Consider the following 19,984-nt stretch of genomic DNA (forward strand, 5'->3'; position numbering starts at 1 on the left):
AAAAAAAATGGTTGCCTATTACTGTATCTTGTGAGCCACTAGCTACACTCATATCAGACTTCACCTCAAGACAACTTTTCCAAGAAATTACTCCTTGCAAGATAGGAAAAGAAATTTATTGCAAAGGACAATAGCAACACTAAAACAGCTTTTATTCTACTGATAAGTGTTCTTGGTTCAGCGGGGGAAAGGGGTAATTTATTAGAAGCAAGGAAGTGGAAGTCTAAATTCAATTATTACTGTAATAAATTCATTAGTTATTTAATACTTCACATGGATTTCCTCCTCTATGCTGGAGATATATATGGTGAATTTGCCGGTAATGCATCAGATCCCTAATCTCTCCCAGTGTGTTTTATGGAGAAAGAAATATACAAAGCATGTTAACTAGAGAAGAGAGACTCTATGAATCACCCCCAAATGTTAACTTTACCTATACACATAGTATCATTTCAATATAAGCATATATGTTGATACAAACCTTGCTTTGTTTGGGGTGAGGCTTGGGCTACAGCTGGTTGGGTTTACTTCTGTTTCTGTGCTCAGGGGTCACTCCTGGCAGTACTCTGGGAACCATATGGGGTTAGAGACACGCAAGGCAGTTACCTTACAAGCCGTACTATTTCCCCAACCCCTACAAACCTTTATTTAACCTTCTCTAGGAAAAAAAAATCATGTTTTCAATCTGATGGACCAATATTGCACTTTCACAAAAAGTACAAAAGGAAGTAATCAAATACACATGAGATACAGGATTTTTTTGGTATTGTGTCTCAGCTGGGTGGAAGGCTGTCTCAGATTTTGGGGTGAGTCAGAAGAACTGTAGAAGATAATGTAGAAAGGAAAATCTAAGGTTTGAAAAATAACTCTTGAAAATGTGGATTTGACCACTCTTAGTCTTTATTCTTTCAGTTTAAATAGGCTCCTTATTCTTATGTTTTCTAGGCAAAATTATTTGACCACAAATCAATGAGATTTTATTTGTTCATTCTCTGAGTAATTTGAAATCTACCAAATTCCTGCTACGTTTAATAAAGAAATGATGATGTCTGAATATCATTAAAAATCAGGCTCAAGTTTTGATAAAGGGATAAAAATCAGTTTTACATAACTGAAAGAACTATTATTGACTACTTACCTACTTGGTGAATGACAAAAGGACACATTTGGGGAAAAGATTTGATATTAAGATGCTGATTTGCTACTTTCCTTGGTAAGATGGGAAGAAGGGTCCCTATCTCATTAAAACTCTGGGAAAGAGCATGGTGAACACTGAAAATCATGCATTTGAAGAGGTACCCTGACCCTGACCCTGACCTTCAGAGTAGGTGCTAAATGGATGGGAGCTATGGCTATCATTACCAATGCTCATTTATCATAACAAAGAGCCACACTTCTAGACATCCTTTGGTGAATGCAGTCATCAAGATGCCAAACATATATAATGCAAACTTTTCAACTGAGGTTTTTAGTAACTTATGTTAAAGACAAATGGTAAGAGGCGTAAGTAATATTACTCATACTTAACAATCAGAGTAATATTCCTATAACTTTATAAGGGTACCACATATATAAAAGATGAATGTATAAATGATAACCTAAATCTCTCATGTATAGAATGTAGAGATGAATTTCAAATATTTCCATTGCATTAGTTTTAGGATAAATACCACCAATTCAGAACTTAGGTCTCCCAGTCTTACTGGGAGCCCATATTAAGTCTACTAAACTTCTGTTTAATCTCCTTATAGATCTTTTCTGTCTTTTAAAAACATGTTTGAAACCTCATGGTCAAACATTTAGACACCTCCTCTAATGTGCTAAATGTCGTACACTGGATATGACCCAAACTCTCCTTAATATTTGCACATAAGTGGCTTAGTCTTTATATTTTCCACTTTAAGGTTTTTTATAAAATTTGGATGAACACTTGGGAATTCATGTGAGAGGATTTGACATCAGGGAAATTTGATTTTGTGCCATTCGTCAATGTTCAGATACATAGAAAACAAACCAACAATCACTTTAACTTAAGGATTGACCCTTTCTAATATGGCAAAAGTGACTTATAAGATAATTTTCTTCTGTGCTGTAGAAAACGGATATATCCTGCTTTTCTTTTTTTTTTTTCCTGTAACGTCTAAGACTTCTATTTCCGAATTAGGATTTGGAAAATGCATCATGCTCCATATACTAAGTTAAGGCGATCGCAGATGCAAAACCTACATTCAGCTTTTGGAAAGAGTTATAGAGCCAGGAAGCCTGCCAATGATTTGCTTTTGGCTAGCCCAGCACATTGTATTATTTTTCAAACAAAAGTTAAAATCTGCTGATACTCAGCCTCGCTACGAGGGGTGGGATGTTGTTCTCCGGTTTTCTGTTTCGTACATTTTGTGCCGAGAAACCGCTACATCGAGGGGCCAGCCCGGGGCTACTTTTTAGCGCCCTCCCCCTCCCTATCTTAGAGACCTCCACCTGCGCAATCGCTCAGTCTGCGTCGAGGCGGGATCGCGGAGAGGAGACCCCCGCCTCCAAGCGCACCCTTGAGGATCTCGCCGATCACCCTGGAGCCAGTGAGCAGATTCTTCTTTCTTCCTCCGGGTTAACTGACTTTCCCTTAACAGCGTGGACCGGCTGAATCTAGAAAGTGGACTTGGAGGGGAATGCACGGCCCTAGGCGAAAAAGAAACGGGAAAAGCCATTTTCAGGAACTGCAGCCACCCGCAAAGGAGTGGCTTTACTCGAGCTGGAGCGGGTCGCTTTTTTTTTTCCCTCTCGCTCCTCGAACTTGCTCGAGTTTTGAAGGGAAGTGGCTGCTCCGGGGGGGAGGTGGTGCGCGGCTGCCGGGCCGGGGCGGAGGGCGGCTGAGAGTCAACGGCTGTGTCCGGGGCTGGAACTTGACTCGGCTCCGGGGGTCTCGGCTCCTGGGGGCCGCCGTCTTCGGGCTCGTGTGCAGGGGCTTTTTTTTTTCTTTTTAAATTTTTTTAATCCTTTTTATTTTTTTTTTTATTTTGGCGGGAGGGGAGCGATCGGAGGCGACTGGGAGGATGAGCGGTGCCCGGGCCGGGCCCTCGGCGGGTCGAGTGTCGCGGCGTGGCTCCGGCCTTCCGGCCGCGCGGGGGCCGTCCGGGCACGCGGCGGCGGTCAGAGGGCGACAGGCGGCGGGCGCGGGGCACGCGGGCCCGCGGGGCGGGGGCGGGGCGGCGGCGGCGGTTGCGGGGCATGCGCGGCGCGGCGCGCGGCTTCTCAAACATGGCGGCGGCGGCGGCGGCGTGAAGTCCGTTGCCGGCTGTCGGGATCGGTGTGTCACACTTGCGCCTCTGGGCCGGGACGAGAGACCCCAGGTGCGTGGTGGCGAGTCCGGGGATCCCCGCGGGGACCTGAGCGGCGGAGCGGTGGCGCCCGCACCCCAAGACTGCCCCGCCGGGCCGGCGGCCGGCCGGGGGAGCCCTGAGCGGCACGTCCCGCGCGAGGAACGCCCCCTCAACCGTCACTTGGGGGGTCCGGCGGCGGCGCGGCCCGGGTCCCCTGGGGCGCCCCTCCCGGCCCCGGGCCTCATCGCCCCCCCGAGATCGGGGCGCCCCGGCTCCGTGGCTGCCCTCCCCCCGCGACGCCCCCCGTCCGGCCGCGCAGCGCCCCTTACTCGGCGGGGGCCCCCCGCGCGCGTTCAGCCGGGCCGCCGCTCGGGGGCGTGAAATCGCCGAGCGGGCCGGCGGCCTCCCGAGGTCCCCGAACTTGAAGCGGGGACAACGCCCCCCCCGCCCACCCCCACCTCCGAGGCTACTTCTCGCCTCGGAGGGGGTCGGGCGGTTGGGGGCGTGGGGTGGGGGGGTCCCAGGGCCTCGTGGGCGGACTTGGAGGCCGAGGAACCCGGTGACTTGGCGGGTTGGGGCGGGGAGTGGCCGGGCGCCTCTTCGGGGGGGACTTGGAGGAGGATGAGGGTTTGGAGAGGGACCCTGCAGCCCCGCAAAGGATGCTCCCCGGGCCGGAGCGCGGGTGCGGGGCCCGGGGCCAGCCACCACCCGTGGGATTGGCGCCCGGGGGTCCCGGTGGGGAAGGGGGTGCGCTTTTGGCTCGGGACCGAGGGCGCGGCCCGCGCGCGCAGCGCCGGTTGGGGGGGGTGCGGGGGGCGCTCCCACGACGGTTGGAGCGGCGAGCGAGCGGTTACATCGCCGCCGCGCGCTGGCGCTGGGGACCTTTGCAGCTTTCATCAAGACACAGAATTTTTCGGATTCTCTTCCCCCACCCTTTCCCCGCCTGTTCTTCCTTGGAGTGTGACAAGTTGGGGGGACAGCGGGGTGGCGACAAGGGCGGAACTAAATTTTGGCTGCCCCTTCCCTCCTGCCCTTTTGAGTGTTGGGGTAACCCAAAGATTTAGTTAACTCTGCTCCGTTGAAGCCTCGATTTTTTTTTCTTCTGAAGGTTGTAACCCGTTTGTCATTCCTTCCAAAGCTCGGTTTCCGTTTGAAATGAACCTCTGCTTTGAAGAATGACAGGATTAGCGTTTATGACTTACCTGTAGAGTAGCTTGGGGCACCGTTAGGAAGTCTGGGGAGAACGGGCAGGGAGAGTGGCCGCCCCTTGGATCCTTTCATTTACTCAGTTGATTGGAGCTCATTTTCTTGGCCCCAACACCTGCAGGTGCCATGCATTTTTAATGCCCCCCCCCCCCCAGTAACTGAAATTTCTGGAAGGAAGAGTGTTTTAAGATGTGCAGCATTTATGACAAGCCTTTTTATTGTAACGATAGTCCCTAGACATAGCAATTTTGTTTTTCAGTAATGGAGCTTGAGAATGTTCTTCAGTAATGACAGTTCGCCTTTCTTGCTACACTTTTACATTACTCATTAAACAGTATCTTTCCAAGTTGACTGTTCTTTCTAATCTGTGGTTTTGTGTATTTGATGGGAGGAATGCAGAAATAACCTTTTGGAAATTAGTCCAGTTGGGATTTTGAGAAGAGTCTTGTATTTGTTGAGCTGTAGTTTTATCCATGGTCTTCACAACGATCCCGGACTTTTTAATAAAACGAAACATTTGATATGTTTGAACAGATTTTGTATATGTCATGCAACTTCATAAGCTTCTTAAGAGTATATTCCTGTTTCCCCCAGAAATCCTGATTTGTTTTGGAATTGATAATTTGGAAACAGTCAATGTAATCATTTCGTTATTTGCATCAGTCTTTAAAAGATAATATGGTTTTTCTCACGAGGCAGCAGGTCAGTCCTTTTGATTTATGTGTCAGTCATATCTTTATTACTTCTCTGTGATGTCTATATAGTGTGGGGTTAAACTAAATGGTTCATTTATTCAGAGGCTGCTGTGTGTGCTCGTTTCGGTAAGCTTCCCAATCAGCTTATTCCTGAAAATTTCAAGGTTATAGCTAAGAAAAATCAATATAAATGTGGAATATGTAGCTTTTTATTTCAAGGGCAAATTCAAAGAGCCAGTAGTTGGGTCATAGTTCTCTAAGCAGAATTCTGACTCGTGGTATTTTGTGCCTTTTGCTATCGTATAAGACTGTATTTCAATGAAAGATGATTTTCTGGGTCAAAAGGCTAACATACTTGTTAGATCTGAGGCGCAGATAAATTACAGGTATGAATTGAAATCAGTGTCTCCGAAGATGCTAGGGTAAATCTCAGTGCTAAATAACTTCACTTCTGCGAGCAAGTATTAACTGATTGATAATTTAGACTACTTTCTTTTTTTCAAAATGTTTCAGAAACCTCCCTGAGCTCAAAAATAACAGATAGGGGTTATGATGGTCATCTATAAGCCAGATGTGACTCTCATTTTCTTTCAGGTTTGTTCCTTTTTAGCTGCCTGCCTGTTCCTCCCAGATGCTTCCTTTCACCCCTCTTCCTGCCCGTTCCCTTTGCTGTTGGTGTCTGTTTCCGCATCAGTGAAATGGTCAGAGTAATCCTGTACTCTCACTGAGAAATAATTGATGATGGCAAAAGGCTGAGTAAATACCAAGTCTTTCAAATGAAAATGATGCAGCCTCTTCCATATAAGGAAGACCTGAGCCCTAGTTTTAGTTTGAATTCTTGGGGCGTGGGGAGAGCTAGAGGGAGGAGAGAAATTTCATTTGTGTATTTCACTGCTCCTCTCTTTGGGATAATAGAAGTGAACTTGTTAACTTTGGTAACTGGAACCTGGTGGGTTCAAGGAATCCTCCACTATTTGAGTTATTAATTGCCTCTAGTCCTCCCACTTCCCGCCCCCAGAGTACTCTCTCTCCCACTTTTCCCAAAACCCTTTATGTTGGCTCCTTTCTCTTTACAGTTGTGAATGGAGCTGACATCCTATTCTCAATTTGTCCCGTTCTCTATTAGTACCCACTCAGTGAGTCAGATTGTCTTCTCAAGGTCCCATTCCTGGTTTTTAGGATAGGCAAGGTATGACAAAGAGATCTCTGCCAGCCATGCATGGAGGCTGTGGTGTGAACATTGGTTTGACACTGTCAGGAGATACATTGTAGTTTGAAGTGAGCAGATCGGTCATCCCTAAGATTTCAGAAGCATTACTGCTTGAACATTACTGTATATTTTCTTAGAATTTGAAGTGAGTGTGGCTTCAGGAACCAAACTTTTTTGTTAGTTTACAAAACCTGGAAGTTTTGAAATGGCAAATGGTGATTTAGATAGAAATAGTTATCCTTTTCTGACTCTTAATTTGTATGATGCTTTTGTCTTGAAATAGATGAAACAAATCTCTACTATGTATCTTAGATTAAAATAGCTTGGCATAATTCAGTAGTAAGTTTTCCAGGTTCTAACTAGCTGAGGCTTAGGTTACTCTAAGAATAAAAATGCCTTTATTGTAGTGATAACATCTTATCTTTAAAAAGATAGCAGAGGTGCTATGGTTGGCTTTTATTTGTTGTCGTTTGGATTTTGGACCACATATAGCAGGTACTCAGGGCTTACTTCTGGCTCTGTGCTTAGGGGTCATTCCTGGTGGTGCTTGGGGAATCATATGTGGTTCTGGAGATGGAACCAGGGTCAGCAGCATGCAAGGCAAGTTCTTGAACCTCTGCACTATTTTTCCAGCCCTTTCTCTTTTGGGTGTATGTGGGGGGTGGGGGATGTTTTGAGAGTGGTGGTTCTTGAAATAATTTAGGACAATTTCAGAAGCCATATAACATTTAAAACATGCATACTTTTTTCATTTTCATAAATAGGATAGTTTTGCTTATTTTAACTTTGTTTTCTAATATAACTAAACACTGGGCATCTTAGAAATGGTAGTATTAATGATTTTTATACTATGTTATTTCTTCCAAACATATGTTCCTAAACCTTTCTCCTCATTTCACTTTTTGAGCAATATTGTTGAAAGAAATGAGAATACCCACACTCTGTGAAAAGTGAAAAACTTGGGGCATCTATAGCAGTTTGTATGATGGTGTTATGCAGCATAATTTCATAGTCATCTGACCTATGCTAGATGAATTCCTTATTTAATGAAAGAGTTTAAAAAACCCAATTCTTTCTATAAAGAGCTGGGAAACATTTGAAGATAGAGAGCATTTGACTACCTAATACTTGTGACCTGTGTTTATGGCTGTGGCTCTGCCCCTTCCTAAGTTTATAGGAGCAAATTGTTGTAAGAGCGGAAAGAAAGTGCCCAACTTTTGTGGTAACGTGCCATTGTAAACTTCAGAAGAGCCAGATATATTGCATTCTGTGGCATACCTTGAGGATGCTTTCTTTTCTCAGGGAAAAGTTGATAGGATTGTTCTTTGCTTCTTGTCTTTTGCATACATTTGATTTTTATTGACTTCTGTTTATCACAAGGATTAATCGGTGCCAAATTCCAGACATAAACTGTTCTGTTTGGTATGTACTTTGTAACTTGACATAGTCTTTAAGGCATATATATTGACAAAGTTCTCATTTTATCATTTTTAGTTGGGTCAAATTTTGATTGTATATTTACTTTCAAATTATGCAGTGAATCAATGTGTTTCTTCAGTTTTCTTGCCTCTCTGTACCCATGTGCCATCTGATGTGAAATTGTTTTTCTTCTTTTGAAAGATTTAAAGTATGATTTGGGTTATTTTTTTAGTATACTTTAAAGGTACTTGAAAAGTGATAATATCTTAAGTTTTTTACTTGGTAGTTGTCTTTAGTTATAAAAATTGAAAAACAGTACTCAGTCGTGATAAGTACATTAATATATATTGCGTGGTTTTAAATTAGAAATTCTGACTAGAGATTGTTTTTGTGTGTGTATTGAAGCTTTGAGGTTGAGATACTTAAATGGGTAATTTACTGACACCTGCCTCATGTTTGAGGTATTGTCAAGGATGTTTAGTTTTCTGGTCCCATCAGGTTGTGGTTTATTGCATGCTTTTTCTGTAGTCTGTTGTCTAGCAGGGATTGTTGTTATCATTTCCATTATTTCTTGTAGGGCCAGTGTTAGAAACCATAAATCTATACTGCTGTGATAATAGAAACAGGCTGTAACCTGAACCAGTTCTTTTGTCAAAATATCACACCAATGGCTGCCTGTAGTAAATGGACATGCCCTGCTATTAACTCCAGTCCTTCACACATGTCCGTGGGCAGCAGGTCTTTGGGCAATTAACCTTAGGAATTTACAACTAGAAACTGGGATTTTGGCAACCCTTGACTTGTCTTTCATTTATCTATTTTCTGGTTATTCTTAACTAAGTGCATAGCTTAAATTATTTTGAAGTTGTTAGTGATTATTTAAATCTGTAGGTTAGAATCTCTAACATAACGGTTCTTGAAAAGTTTCTTGGGTTTGTTTTGACACAGATAATGATTAATTTCTAATGTGTTGTGGTATACTTTATTAAAGGATAAGTAAAACTGTGCCTCTTGAAACCATGAGTTCTTCTGGGAGTTTTGATTTTCTATCCCTTATTGGGATAATAAGTTAATCAAAAAAGAAGTTTATTTAGAGGAGCTAGCTTATCTTTGTCAAAGGAAACTTTATAACTGTAATTTGAATTACATTTGTGGGGTTTTACATGGAAGTATAAATGTAAATTGCTTCCTGAAGCCAAAGTAATAAACTATTTCAAGTCAAAATTTAAAGTTATCTTAGATTGTAGACAACTCAGATTGTACCTGTTATTATTTTGCATATTAAATTGGTGATAAAGATATTTTTGTTTGTCATTCAAGTTAGAAAGCTGTCTTTATAACAAAACACTGGAAAAGAAAAAAATCTCCTTGTTCTATTTCATTAGTAATCTCTGGTGAGTTATGTATATTAATTTCTATCGGTTGTTTCAACGTATGCTTTAAATCTATCAGCATATTTGTGAATCTTCCTAGCCTTGGAACTTTGATATACTCAAGGGGATATAACGAATAATATTTTTATGATTGGATTATTTTGTGTGTAGGGACCGTCTCCCTGTATTCCCTCCCAACCCTCTTTTTTGGTGATCGTTGGTTTAATCCCAACTGTCTTAGTTCCAGCTGCGCTGTAACTGGAATTTATCAAAATGAACTCTGGTACAGTGTATATTCCTACTTGTTCTCCCTGAAAAAAAAGCTGAAAACAAAAACCACCTATAGCAATAACTCACTTACTTTGTGTCCTATCTTTTTGAGACCTTAGACTCCCTAGCTAAAGGTATCAAATCCAGGGGGGTCTGTCATATGTTGGGAAGTAGGGAGATGTGGTGAACTGTCTCAGATATCAGAGTTTTCTCCTTGGTCCTTTGTCCAAGACGTGTGTAAATTAAGACTGTAGATTAAACATTGCAGAAAGAGAGAATAACAATGACATTCCAATGAAAATTACTACCCTTCCCCCAAAGTTTTTAAAACCTCAATGTACTGGGATTACACCACTTAGGTATAAGTAGCCTGGGATGCAGCAGATTTTACTTACTTATGTGAGCCATTTGAATAGACACTGGAGACTACAAAGATGAATTAGACATGATACTGCCCCTCCAAAGTTGATCTAACGGAGGTGATAAGGCATTAACACAAACATGGGAGATGAATTTTTAGTGTAATAGTTAAGCATTTGTGGACCTAGATTAAAATCTAGCTGGGTGATTTTATGCATGTCTTCGAACCTCAATATCTTTACGTTCAAGTGGACATTCTAAGGCCCTAAGGCTTAATAATAATAATACTACTACCGACTTGTAATACTTTAGAGAAGAAAAATGTGTATAAAGGTCTTTTTCTTTAGGGTACCAACATTTAGTAAGAGCTTAGAATTTATTATTACATTTTCCATCAATACTGTCAGACCTTGGGGACTGTAATCTTCATTTTTCCCTCTTGGATCCATTTCTGCTCTGGCTTTCTGATGTCTCTTTTTCAAAGCATTTAGAGTGTATTGGAAGTCCTGTCTTTTGGTGTCTGACCAATATTGGTTTGAATCATTTTTTTATTTTGAATATTCAGTAGAACTTGATCATTGATATCAGACACAAGATGAAGAGAATTAAAGGTGACCTTTATTTCGTATTTTTTTAAATTTAGGCACTAGGACTTACAAAACTATTCATAATAAAATTTCAGGATTATAATGCTCCAACTCTGAACCCCACCAGTGTTGGCATCCTTCCACCAATGTTTCAAGAGTCCCTCACCCCCCACCCTGCAAAATGAGCAACTCATGTTAAAATGAGCAAACTAATTTTAAAATCTAATTATTAGAGTTTTGATAACATTTACAATATTGCTGGCTCTTATGGTTTTTTATGTATAGCATTATCTCTATACCCCCAAAGTGTTCAATCCCCTGGCCAATGCTATTATGTTGCTGTCAGGCCACCTCCTGCTTCCATCCACCTCTTGACCCATTCTCATTTCTCTAATCCAGAGCCCAGGTTTTACCCACATTTGATGTCTTCCATTACCTTGTATTATTTGGTCTACCAAAGATAAGTGATAATATCAAGTATTTGTCCTTCTCCCTCAGACTTAACTCCAGTTCCATCCAAGTTGTAGAAAACTGCATGATTTAGTCCTTCTTTGTGGCTATTTAGTATTTCATTGTGCATATAGATCCAACTATATATACTTAGTGTAGATAGTTTACCCACTCATAAACTCTAGTTGGACATATGGGTAGTTTATTGTAGTGATGCAGTGAACATAGGTGTGCATATCTTTTTAAAAAAATTAAAGTGTTTTCTCCTGGGAATATATCCCAGAGAGGCAAAAAAGTATAGTCGATCTGCACTTGTTTGTTCATTGCAGCACTCTTTACAATAGCCAGAATCTGGAAAAAACCTGAGTGCCCGAGAACAAATGACTGGTTAAAGAAACTTTGGTACATCTACACAATGGAGTTCTATGTAGCTGTTAGAAAAGATGAAGTCATGAAATTTACATACAAGTGGTACTACATGGAAAGTATCATGCTAAGCGAAATGAGTCAGAGAGAGAGGGATAGACATAAAAAGGTTGCATTCATCTGGGGGACATAAAGTAACAAAATGGGAGATTAATACCCAAGAATAGCCGAGATCAGTATCAGGAGGATTACTCCATGGCTTGAAGGCCAGTCACACATGCTAGGGGAAAAGGCAGCTCAGATAGAGAAGGGAGAAGGGAGCACCAAATAAAGGGTGTTGGGAGGATCTTCCCAGGATGAGAGATGCATGCTGAAAGTAGACTATAGACCGAACATAATTGCCACTCAAGGCCTCTTTTGCAAACCACAGCACCCAATAGAGAGAGAACCAAAGGGAATGCACTGCCACAGAGTCAGGGTGGGATAGGCGGGGTTGGGGGGTGGGATAGGCTGGGATCATTGGTGGTGGAGAATGGGCACTGGTGGAGGGATGGCTACTTGATTATTTTATAACTGAAACCCAAGTATAAAAATTTATAAGTCTACAACTGTATCTCATGGTGTTTCACTAATAAATTTTTTTAAAAAATTAATGTTTTGGGCTGGAGTGATAATACAGCGGGTAGAGCATTTGCCTTGCACGCGGCTGACCCGGGTTCGATTCCCAGCATCCCATATGGTCCCCTGAGCACCAGCAGGAGTGATTCCTGAGTGCATGAGCCAGGAGTAGCCCCTGTGCATCTCAAGGTGTGATACAAAAAGCAAAAAAAATAAAATTAGTGTTTTTGTATATTGGGGATAGCCAAGAAGTAGAGTTACTGGGTTATATGGGAGCTCTATTCTTAAATTTCTGAGAAATATCCATATTATTTTCTATAGGGACTACATTTCCACCAGAAATGAATGAGTTCCTTTTTACCACATCCCCAATCAATATTTTTTTCTTATATATGCCATTCTCAGTGTGTGAGATAATACCTTATAGTTGTTTTGGTTTGTATTTACCTATTAAGTGTTGAGGAACAGGTTTTCATAAACTTAATTGGTCATCTATATGTCCTCTTTGTAGAAGAATCTTCATCTTCTCTTCCCATTATTTTTTGTGGGGGTCATACCAGGTGGTACTCAGGGCTTACTCTTGGCCATGTGTTCAGGGATCACTTCTGGCTATGCTCGGGATTATATGCAGTGCCAGGAATCTGGGGTTGGCTGCATATAAGGTAGTTGCCTTACCCCATACTCTCTTTCTGGCACTTTTTTCTAATTTTTGAAGAGGAGGATTATTGGTTTATTTGTTGCTGAGCTTTGTAAGAGTCTTCTCTATCAGGGCTATTAGTTCCTCATCTGATGTATTATGTGCAGATGCTTTCTCCTATTTGGTAGTGTATCTTTTAAATTTAGCTCATATTCTTTTTGAATTTTAATATTTTTTAATTGAACCATAGTAAGATACAGTTACAGAGTTGTTCATGACTGGGCTTCAGTCATATAATGTTCCAACACCTGTCCTTTCACTAGTGCATATTTCCCACCACCAGTGTCCCCCATTTCTCTCCTGTTACCCCCCTCTTACATCCCCCTCCCCCCTCTTTCTCCCCGCTCACCCTGCTTTCTTTTCTTTTGGCCATTATAGTTTGCAATAAGGGCACTGAGAGGTTATCATGTATACCCCTTTACCTACTTTCTGGATGGTCTTCTTTGACATCATCTTTTCCTGGCCTTTGTTCCTGCTGTAGCTTCTCTCTCTGGGTCTGTGCTGTTGCCAGGTAAAGGTCTTATCAGACCTTAGTTTCTGTGTCCACAAGGTTTTTTTTTCAGCCTGGGGGCTCTTGGTTATAAAACCAATTATTATTATTATTGTTTCCCAAGAACTCATTGTCGTGGGAGGGCCCTTCCCTGTCTGCCTGCCTCCCTGCTTCACTGTGACTCAGAAAGGCCACGCATGGTACCCGATCTGACATCTTTGCCCTGTGCAGCTCCTCTGATAGTTGCCTTTGTTCCAGAGTCCTCAGTTGGGCTTGTGGAGATTTTTTCAGCTATACTTGGGAATCTGATTCTCCTCCTGTTCATTCCTGCTTCTGTCTTTCACTGTCGCACACCAGTGATCCTTTGCATTATGATCTCTGTCTTAGCATTTGAGCATCTGCTTCCTGGGATTTTCTTCCTGGGAATTTTTATTTTTTTTGCAGAAACTCTTGCTGTCTGTAACATGGGTTGGCACTATTTTTTTGAGTCTGGGGTGTCCTGGATGACTCAGACTGGTGCGGGGTCTGGAAGCATCTCTGCAACTTGTTGATCTCTTTGGAGATTTATTTATGAGTCTCTAGATCACAGCTGGTTAATGAGCTTATTTGTCACCAGAAGCAGTTCATGGGCATGACTACCGGACTTCTGGAAGAGCAGGGAGATGAGGGGAGGTAGCTCATCTCATAATCCATGAAAGCCTAGAGATTTTGGTCACAAAATCCACATACCTGAGTTTTTCAACAGATCCATTTCTGCATGAGGCTCTTTCAGAGTAGTAGAGTTCGGCCCTGTTCACATTTTAAAGATGATTTGTGTGTGATTTGAAGTGTCTTACATGTGAAACATGTGCTGTACCACTGAACTACATCCCGTCTCCCCAAATGACTTCAATTCAGAAAAATAAGATCTTATAATCCCTATTAAAAAAAAGAAAGCAAAGGAAGAGAGGTCATTTTAGAGGGCAAAGTATTTTTGTTATTTTTTTTACCTTTCCCTCACCTGACTTTTTTTTTCTTCTTGGGTCACACCCAGTGATGCTCAGGACTGTCTCTGCACCTCAGGAATCACTGCTGGCGGTCCTTGGGGAACCATATAGGATGCTGGGAATAGAACCCAGATTGGCCGCATACAAGGCAACTCCGCTCCCCCCCAACTTTTTTTCTTGTTGCAATGACTGGGGGTTGCAGGACCTTACTTGCAGTGCTTGCGTATAGGTTCACCAGGGATGAAATTCTTTACTTGTGCTCATGCACATTTTAATTTCAGTGTTTGCTAGTAGTATTCTGTTTTGGGGCCGCACTTGGAGGTGCTCAGGGCTTACCCTTGCTCAGGGATCACTCCTGGTGACATTCAGGGAGTCACATGTGGTGCTGCACATGCATGGTGAACATGCTAAGCACTATGCATGCTCTCTGGCCACAGGGAGTACCACTCTTTAGTTTTGGACATGCTTGCTGGGAGTTGCATTCTGGATTGCAGTGCTCATACACTCTAGTTGCAGTGTTTGCATATAAATTAATTGCAGTCCACCAGAGATTTTATATTTTTATTATGGCATAGTGCTCAAATGGCAGTGCTGTGCCACCAGGATCATGCTGGTGCTAGTAGCATGGTACTGGGAATCAAACTTGAGACTTCACCTCTACAGGGTAGACACTTTGCTGCCAAGGTATCTATGGGGCCCAAGAGGAATTTTTTTTAAATAGAACCTTTCCTCAAGGTTCTTAGAGGCTTGGGATTTACTTCTGGCCTTAGTCCTAGCAGTATAAGCCTAATGTTTCAATGCATGTAATACTCAGGTACAACTGTGCTAGCAGAGCTCAAGAGCCACCAGGGCCATACATGGTGGTGCTCAGAGGGCCATGCATGACCAGGTATTGAATTTGGGGCCTCCAGAATGCAAGGCATTCTACCTTCAAGCTATCTTCCACACCCAAGGGTTTGGTGTTGCACTTATGTAGTATTTGTGGTAATTATGAGGTTGATGTGATAGCTGGCTAGATAGGCATTTTGGAGAGAGACTCGAGCTAGAGATGCTGCTAGTAAAAGAGCCATCTATGTAGGGCATCAGTCTGGGGATAGAATGAGATTCTAAAGTCTGAAACCTCTAGAATCTAGAGGAAGAAACTGAGTGACTATTGAGGAAATTATTAGGGCAGGAGGAAGTGGCACAAGAATAATAGAGGTAGAATAAAGGTTTATTAACACATATCTGAGGTTTGTGGAGAAGAGGTCTGGAATAAGGGGTAACTCACAAAACGCTCTAGAAGCGTCAAGGAGAATGAGGTCTGAAACACTGGAATAGGGCTTCATGTTTGGAATGGATTTGGGGCCACAAAAGTAGTTACAGACGAGCGAAGGTAGAGACCAGATTATAGTAGTTAAACAACTGCTTCATGGGTGTTCTGTTCGCTACCAAAAGCTGAATAGTTGAGAAGTTTTTCTATGTTGATAAAAATGGGATATTTCAACATAAGGTCATTTTACACATTGAAAAGTAGTGGATTTTAATATGTCAAATGGGAGGTTCAGTTAATAGGTCTGTAAATAATTGCTTAGGTTTAGACCTTTTACGTAGGTTGGTAATTCCTTCCTATGGGACATCTGTCTGGGAAATTTGGCAGCAAATCTTGCTCTTGGTATGGAAACAAATATACGTTTTTTATCTTAACATCTGTATCTTGTTTATTTTTATATTCTCAGGTTGAGATTCTATAATTCACACATATTTTAATTGCTGTATAATTGACATAGGTTTTCAATATAAAACATAATGGTTTCATAATTTATGTACACAGTAAAATAATCACTATAAGTCTCGTTAGCACTTATCATCATACATCGTTACAAGAATTCCATTGATTTTATAACAACTGACCAATGGCCTAGAGTTGTAAAAGTTCCTGGGAGATTTCTTCCTTGTCAGGTTTATTTAGTTCCTGTCCTTACCAAATTTTTTACCTTTTTAACTCTTCAGGTAATGGACTTCAGTGATTCAAGAGATCTTAAAAACAAGACAAAAACCAGACGGGGGGAACAAACAAATAATGGAAAGACCCTGAAATCTTAGAATTCTAGATCCATTAACTCGTTAAATCGTTTCTTAAAACTGTCTCATAAAACTCTAAGATTTCCTCCAGAATTAGATAAGAGCAGTGAGAGTTTTACGTTTAATCACGCCTCTTATTAATCATTTTAATGATATTAAAATGGTTTAAAACAGTGCAAGAGAAAGACCAGGAAGCTGGTACAGGAGTTAAAGGTGCTTGCCTTGCATGCTGCTGACCAATATTGTATCTCCAGCACCACATAATCCCTTGAGTACCACTGGATGTGGCTCCAGTGCTTCTGTCCTCCAGAATGGCACTGCATTCTTGGGCCTCACATTGAACTGTCCAGACTTTTTCTAAGAGTGGTCCCTGGACATAGTTTAACAGGACCCCTGCCCCCGCAAATAAGACTAGGTAAGATTTTTAAAAAGTCTTTGTTGATCTTGTAACATTAATTCTGTAACAGGATGCAGTCTGCAAAATAAGTATTTTTATGAACAGTATCTCAGCAAAACAAGGGAATAGGCAGTATTGAACAACGACGTGACCTCAGATTACAAAATTTATCAATAAACTTGGAGGGAGTGGGGAAATGGAATGATGATGGAACCAGAGTTGACAGAGAGACATTGGCTTTGGTTGTGGTGGTGTGCAGTAACTTTATAGTAACACTATACATGTAAACACTGTTGCAACTAGTTCACCTAAATCATAATAAAAAATTAAAAATACAGCAGACTATTCATGCTTGTTCAAAGGCTGCTAGATACACGACTAGATTTTGTGTAACTAGTCGTATATATTTTTTCTTTTGGTGGTGCTGGAAATCAAACCCAGGGTCTGATGTATGTAATGAAAGTGCTCTACTAGGGAGCCACATACTCAACCTGTGACTAGTCTTTTGGTAAAGGAAATTTCAGTGTCAGACACTGTTAGTAGTGACCTATGAGCTTTGATACCTGCTAAATGGTATCTGGAAACACAGTCTGAGAACTCTGCAGGGAAGCTTCCATAAGGCTGAGGCCTTGCTTTGTTAGTTGATTTCTTGTGGGCATAACCTCCTGACACATGGGATTAACAGTGTCTGTAAATAAATGTCTGTAAATAAAGTCTTGTGTTCAAGTGAAACATAAAAGATTGTTCTGTTGATTGGTTTAAATGGATTAGCTTTTGTAGTTTGAGGGCCCATTAGGGAAGCACTTTGTATACTTACTCTGTTTCTTTGAAATTGATTTGTCCATTCTCCATCAGGGTCTTTGATTGCTTTTTTTTCTTTTTAAAGCTTTGGGTATTTTTATAACAAGAGGGAGACTGTAATATTTTGCTATACAGTTTTGACTGTATAATGTGTAGAATTTTGAATTATAAAATAGTTTAATGATAGTTTCTAATACAAATTTTTATTTGCTCAAAAGTGAGTTTAAACATTCAATTTAATCAGTAAGAATTTACATACTTGAATGGGACAAATACAGAACTTGGATAGTAAGAATATTGAGGAAACACAGAAAAAAAGTATTCAATGAAAAGTTTGAACTTCAGAATATTTTAAAAATATTTTCATTAAAGAATATTTAATTGTATACAGTTTAAGTCTATCATGTACTTAACACTGACTTAGGTGCTGTGGACTACCTATAAATAAAATAAAATAGGCCCAGGATCATAGTCTTTTAAAGGGGAAAGTAGTTTATTTTAACATGAAGTTATTAACATACTGAAATATAGAAACACATTCCTCAAGAGGGAAACCAGTTATGTCTCTGTCTCTGTATATTTTGCATAGCAAAGGGAAAGCAGTTTAAAGGCTTTGTATTTTTTGTACAGTAGTACTTTAATGTAATGCACAAGCTTTTCCTCTCTGATTAGAGTTGGTGCACCCGCTTTAGAGTTCATATAGTCTTTTTTCTTTCGCCACTGCACTATCCTCCTCAGTGACAGCGTATTAGCAGCAGCATCAAATAGCCAATCCATTGAATTATTCCACTGCGGCTTTCAGAGGAGAGGGCTGGTAAAGGGAGGTAATGCTTTGTTTTGTCTGCATGTGGGTGGCTCTGGATGCATTGGCCCAGAGAAACCGAGGAGGGTGGGCCCCCAGAAGGAACCTGAATAGTGAATTACTTCATAATCAAGTGGGGGAGGCAGGAGCCTCTTTGGTCTTCACTCGTTTTGTGTCTTCAGCCTTAAATTCCTCCCTCTTGTCTTCACTCCTTACTGAATACTCATCTTTAAAGGACCAGTTCAAGTGCCACTTCCTTTGAGAAGCCTTTTATATTCCCCAGTTAATTGTGCCTGCTACTTTACCACAGAGCATAACTTTTGCCTCTCAGTAAAACTTGTATTTTATTCCTATTTGTTAATGTCTCCCCCACTAGATTTTCAGCTCTCCTGTAATAGGTTGTTTACCTCCTATCCATACAGCATCAGGCAGCGCATAACAAGAATTCTGTAAGTATTTGTTAAATAAGTGACTAGGTCACATCTGGAAAAGGCCAGTGGTGATGGAGAAAGGAACCAGAAAGGCTCTGAGAAGGAAGTGGCATTTATGTTGGGCGTTAAAGGATGGATAGGACTTCAAGAAGCAGAGGAGGAGAGGGTATCCTGTGCAGATAAAATACGACATGATACGTTTTCTGTAGATTCTTGGGATCAGTGGATGTTAGATATTAGGTGGCTTTGAAATTCTTAAGAGAACCGAAGTATATACCCCACAGAATTAAAAACATTGTGGGTGCCTCCTGAGCCATAATCAGGGGGCTCAGGGGAAACTCCTGGTGATACTTCATCAACTGGATCGCATGATTCAAAGCTCAGACCCAGAGATGTGATACTTAGGCCCAGCCATGGTCTGAGATTCCAGGATCTGCAAGGCAGTGCTTGGGAGCCACTAGGGCCATACCTAGGGATCTTCAAAGGTTTCCAGGGTTGCGCTTGGTGATATTCAGAGGGGGAGGGTGGTTCATGTGGTGCTGAGGATTGAACTCAGTTTTGTGCATGTAAAGCATGTGCTCTTTGCGCTATCTCCCTGACCCAGAAGATTTTTTTAAAAAGTTCAGTCAGTAGACATTGAAATTATTGAGGCAATGGGGTGATTTGGAGGAAAACAACTCAAACCATATCTGACATGTGTAGGTAAGGGATGATGGAAAAACCCTCATGGCAAGTTAGAGTTAGGTGATTGTCAGCTTCATATTAGACAAGGCAAGTGATAATGAAGCTTGTAAACCTGCCAGTGGCAGGGGAAAAGAGAAATGAAAGAGCTCACGTAGAAAAGTGATCGAATGTGTGAGTAAAAGGACACCTCACGTGTTCAGTTTTGAGTTTTAAGGTCAAACACTCAGAAAAACAGGTGTTAGTTAAGAGAAACGAAGTGTTAGAAAGAGCAACTTGAGTGTTAGACTGCCTAGGCAGTGGCTCTTTGGATGAACGCATTCTCTACAAGCTTTCTTTAAACATCAAATCACCATCACTTGTATTTGTTCTGCCTCTGGGCACACAGGTGCATATTCTTTTGCCATATGATTTCGGTATTCATACCTCTTTTATAGAACTCGTACTGTTTTGTCCATGTATCTATTTCTGACTGAAATGAGCTGTTGCAAAGCAAGGACAGCCTATTATTTATCTTTGTTGCAGAGTGCTTGTTATGTTGAGGGCATGGAGGAGAAGTTCGAATGAATGAACGAATGAATGAACGAATGAATGAATAAGTGCTTCAAAATGTTGGCCTTCCAACACGTAATTGTCTTCTATCTCTTGACAACATGGACTTAAAAGTGGGCTTTGGGGACAAAGTTCAGTTTGTCTAACTCGATTAACCATCTGCTCTTTTTAAAAAATTACATAATCATAAAATCAGCTTTTTTTAGTGGTTTCTA

At 41.4% G+C, this 19,984-nt stretch overlaps 1 protein-coding gene across 1 annotated transcript in view; it reads left to right on the forward strand.

Moving 5' to 3' along the window:
* The first annotated feature begins 3,272 nt into the window (after positions 1-3,272).
* Positions 3,273-19,984, forward strand: part of SCML2 (Scm polycomb group protein like 2) — a 92,156-nt gene continuing 75,444 nt past the window's right edge. The window contains exon 1 of the mRNA XM_056131193.1: positions 3,273-3,344. The gene's annotated coding sequence lies outside the window, so the exon portion shown is untranslated. The remainder of the gene's footprint in view (positions 3,345-19,984) is intronic.

This window comes from Sorex fumeus, unplaced genomic scaffold (assembly GCF_029834395.1).
Source record: "Sorex fumeus unplaced genomic scaffold, SorFum_2.1 ptg000086l, whole genome shotgun sequence".
NCBI lineage: Eukaryota > Metazoa > Chordata > Mammalia > Eulipotyphla > Soricidae > Sorex > Sorex fumeus.